Source organism: Gordionus sp. m RMFG-2023, chromosome 3 (assembly GCF_954871325.1).
Source record: "Gordionus sp. m RMFG-2023 chromosome 3, tfGorSpeb1-WG-v2, whole genome shotgun sequence".
NCBI lineage: Eukaryota > Metazoa > Nematomorpha > Gordioida > Chordodea > Parachordodidae > Gordionus > Gordionus sp. m RMFG-2023.
This window is the reverse complement of record NC_088777.1, coordinates 5,691,922-5,696,816: the sequence shown is the minus strand read 5'-3', so window position 1 is coordinate 5,696,816 and position 4,895 is coordinate 5,691,922. Positions and strand designations below refer to the sequence as shown.

Genomic DNA, 4,895 nt, shown 5'->3' with positions numbered 1-4,895 from the left:
TTAAACAAATTTGTTTTAGTAATATAAATTTTAATTTTATTAACTAACTTCTTTTTTCTATCACAATCTATTTATACAAAAAATATCAAACAAAGTTAATTGAATATATTAAACAATCAATTTAAATAATATAAGATATTCAAATGATATAACGTTAATATATTTTACAAATAAATAAATATTCAAATTTAAAATATAAGACTAATCAACACTCCCCCTCTTCTACAAAGAACAAAGCTTCTTCTCAGCAGTCATCGAGAGCTTGTTGTCCTAGAAGTTTTTCCCGTTTCGATTGTACTCGGTTTCTTCTTGGTTAGCGCATAAGTCTCAAATGTTCTCGTAGCCTTGATTCTATCACGTAGGTTTGATAAAATCGTTTATTAGAGTTGCGTGAGTCCATACGTTTTCGTAGGCTTGAATCAATCGCATAGGTTTGATAAAATCATAAGCTTGATATCCTTATCGTAAGTTGTCCTTAGGAATCGTGAATCTGTCACATAGCTTGCTCGTTAAACTCAGTCATTATTATTATCAAATTTCTCAAAATTGTTATTACCATATTTCATAAATAATTAATGAATAATTAATCCAATCGAATATCAGAATATAAATATTTGGAATAAATCGGAATAAAATATGTAATTTGAAATAATTGATCAAATCGAATATATGAATAAGATTTTGAATTTCAGAATAATAAAATATGTAATAAGGGATGATAAATCATAATGATTATTATATTATTTTTTAGGTTTTTAAGTTAACATAGCGTTTTAGCGTTTTACCCTGAATTCATAGTGGCGCGATTGCGATTGCGATTTAGACGCGATAAATACAAAATACAGTAAATATGATATCGCATTCATAGTTACCGATCGCCCGCGATTTTTTCAAAACACAAATCATTTTGTGTTTATCGCGAAGATTTTGAAATATTGCTTCGTTAAATACACATTTTGGTGAATTTATCTTAAAATTTAAGATTTAGCGCTATTTTTAAATTATTTGAAATGAATTCAATGGTTACATTTTTTGATGATGTAAAATCAAAGAATCATCAAGTTAAAATTATGATTTAAATTAAAAAAATTTTTTTAGAAAATAGATAAAACAGCTTTTATAGTATCAGTTAAAGAATATGAATGTTTGTATAATAAACATAATAATTTATATAAAAATATTATATACAAGAATAATATTTGGGAATTATTAGCCCACCAGTATAATATGGCCAGTAATAATTTTGCATATATATTATATTTATAAACCTTTTTAGATTCATCTATCAAAGCTCTTTGGAAAAATCTAAGAGATTGTTTCATGAGAGAAAGACTAAAAATGACCAAACTTAAGAGTGGGTCACAGGCAGACCATCATATTTCATGGCCATACTACCAGGAAAGCTATTCCTGGTAGAAACTGTAACACCAAGGTTACAGTTATCCTCTTTAGATATGGGGGAAGGATCTATTCCAAAAGATGTAAATAATATCTTTAATGAAATTATTGGGGAGACAAATGAATGTAAAATATAACATTTGAATTGGTAATATATTTTTTATTTAGTTGATTGTATTGATAGTGATCTTATAATAGATACTATTATTCCTAAAGGACCTCCATCACAGCTTAGTAATGAGTGTGGTAATTATAAATTTTAAAAATATACATTATTTATATTTAAGAATCTATTTTTTCTGACTCTATTATTACATCTTGTAAATATCCTAAGAGAAGGAATAATGATATAGGTAATTTATATTTATTATTTACTTTATAGAAAATTTTAAAATAGATGAAATAAAAACTTTACTAAAATTAGAACATGAAAAAATGAAATTGGAATTAGAGATGACTAAAAATAGATATAATGAATATGCGATATGTCATGTAATGAGAGAGAAATTAGACAGATGCAGTATTCAAGAGAAGAAAGATCTTTCTGATCAAATGTATGATCTCATACGCAACTTTAATTAAATAAAATTATTTTGTATATATTTTTATTATGAAATAGATATTTTGTGTATATTTATATTATTTTAAATAGATATTTTGTATACATTCATATTATTTGAAATAAAATTATATACTATTGAACAGAGTTGGGCAGGTCCTCTGGAAAAAGAATCTAGATACAGATTCTTTGTGAAAAAATGAATTAGATACAGATACTAGTATCTTTTTCAAAATATCAAAAAGATACAAGATAAAAGATACTTGTATCTTTTGACTATTTAGAGTATCTTAAATATAAGATACTTTTAAATTATCATTACCAATTAAGTTAGAATAGTTTGTAAAATACAGTTTTTATTATTTATTTGTGAAGAACATAACATTACCATAATAAGAATGAATATTTGCAAGAATTAATAAAATATTTAATGATTTGATTATAATAATCAGGCATTTTAATATTAGTATTAGTCCATTCTTAGCATAGATAGGGAAGGGAGACTAGTATTGGAGTTGAAATATTAATTTGCAAAAGAGTATTTAAAATAAATTCATTATTTTATAAGATAATCAAATTTTTAAAATATTTATAATTAGACCTTTGCCATTTTGGCATACTTAACATTGTGCCAAAACTAAATAACCTTTCAATTGGAGCTGATGAAGGTATTGCAATATTATATTTATAAAAAATTTCTTTAATGGAAGGATAATAATTAAACATTTATTTTTATTATAATATATATAAAATACAAAACAAGATATTTATATAAAATACAAAATAAGATTTGATTAAATTTATAAATATCTATAATATGGGATTTTTATATAAATATAAACATAATAAATTTCTATAAAACTTTGAAATATATGTTGCTGATTTAATAGATTGTTGATTAAATAAGTGAATTAAAGTGGATGTAAAGTACATGTTTGTATTATATTTTCTGTTAGCTGTATTCATATGTTGGGTCACCAAAGTTTGCCATATAGCTTTGCAAGTGGTCCTAACAATTTTTTGGATTGTAGATATTCCCATTTTGAAGGAATAAGCTAAGGTAGGATATCTACAGCCTGTAGCTAAATATAAATAAAAAATATATTTAAATAATAAATTGCTTTATTTTTACCTTAAACAAACCATTAGCTTTTCTTCAACACTTATTGGATATTTTATAAAATTTGTGGATGTTGTAAGCAATATTGGTTTTACATGCTCAAGTATATAATAAAAGGTTTCCTAAATTAAAATGATTTATAGATAAAATAGAATAATATTACTTTGGTCATCCTCATATAATTGAAAAATTTAACCTTATTTTTTAAGAGTTTAGGAAAGAGAATGTAAAATTCGCCCTCTTTTCTTTTATTAATATTAAGATTGTTTAATCTCCTCCTCTTCAATATTATTTTGTATAAGAGAAATAATATAACGGCTCTCATTTTGTGAATTAATATAATCGCTTACTTAGCACTATGAATGTAAATCGCTGCGATCGATCCAGCTGATCAGTCGCTGCGAAATCGCGGCTTAAATCGCGATCGCAATCGCTCTCACTATGAATTCAGGGTTATATATTTTTAGTGTTTTATATTTTATTAGTAGCGTTTTAATATTTAATTAGTAGCGTTTTAATATTTAATTTATTTTTATTTATTTTCAATCTCCGAGGTTAAAATATGCAAATATAATGCACATTTCCCTCTTTTAAAAAAAATGTAAATTTCACACAATATTTTTCTAAAATAATGATGTTTAATTTTTTCATAACCTCTTGTCTTCAAAAGCTTTATTTCAAAAACATTTTTATCATATTAAGTATTACTTATAAGGGTTATGTAAATCTATCATGTGATTTAAACCTTTTAATTCATGTTTTATAATATATTTAAAATTAAAGTTTTATCTTCTTGTTTAGGATTTTTAATGGTTTATTTTTAATTATCTCTAAAATTTCATCTTTAGGTTTAGTTAATTTACAACAATTCAAATATGTCCATTATTTATTTACCTTTAAATTATTTTAATAAGTAAATTTACAACATGCCTTTATCCCGGCATAAAATTTTAATTTATGATAACTTTTCTTCTTACGTGGATTAGAATAATAAGTGATCATCATTGGTCTCACAATATATAATTCATAACCTAACGTCCAACTTCCATATTGGTTCTTTCTAGGTTGTCACATTAGGTTAGGTGCTGGTTATCATATTCCATTCCAACATCCAGAGCCAGGACACCATGAAGAAAGAAGCTTTTTGCATGAAAGTGCTAAGGTTTGATTCTAGTCATCTCCATAGATTAAGCAATCAACACAATAGGTAGTCATATAAATAGAGGCATCTCAATGGATTAAGCAATCGTCACAATAGGTAGTCATATAAATAGATTCATCTCAATGAATTAAGCAATCGTCACAATAGGTAGTCATATAAATAGAGTCATCTCAATGGATTAGCAATCGTCACAATAGGTAGTCACCACAATTTCGAATTTAATTTAATTTTAGGCAAATTTTATATATTTTCTTCTTTTTTTTTTCTTACAAAAACGTAACGGGGCATGAAAGAAACAAGAATAATTTAATTGTATTTTGTTTTAAGCGTATCAAAATATAAATTGGCGTAAAATTGTAAGTTTTAACATTTTGCGATCACGCAATTTACCTTTTGTTTATGTATAAGTATATGTCCTTCGAATTTTTTTTTTTTTTTTATATTTTTTTAAAAAAGAAAACGAAGAAACGTACCACCGTAACCGGGGCACCATTTTAAGTAAAGGGTTAAACAAATTTGTTTTAGTAATATAAATTTAAATTTTATTAACTAACTTCTTTTTCTATCACAATCTATTTATACAAAAAATATCAAACAAAGTTAATTGAATATATTAAACAATCAGTTTAAATAATATAAGATATTCAAATGATATA

General features: G+C 24.7%; 2 long non-coding RNA genes across 2 annotated transcripts; one reads left to right on the top strand and one right to left on the bottom strand.

Moving 5' to 3' along the window:
- Positions 1-1,009: 1,009 nt before the first annotated feature.
- Positions 1,010-1,628, top strand: LOC135927372 (uncharacterized). Its single transcript, XR_010572063.1, has 4 exons — positions 1,010-1,061; positions 1,099-1,234; positions 1,277-1,524; positions 1,567-1,628. It is a non-coding gene; the product is annotated as an uncharacterized LOC135927372 (long non-coding RNA).
- Positions 1,629-2,783: 1,155 nt separating this feature from the next.
- LOC135926515 (uncharacterized) lies at positions 2,784-3,602 on the bottom strand. Its single transcript, XR_010571903.1, has 3 exons — positions 3,241-3,602; positions 3,090-3,199; positions 2,784-3,039 (listed from the first exon to the last, which is right to left on the bottom strand). It is a non-coding gene; the product is annotated as an uncharacterized LOC135926515 (long non-coding RNA).
- Between the last annotated feature and the right edge of the window lie 1,293 nt (positions 3,603-4,895).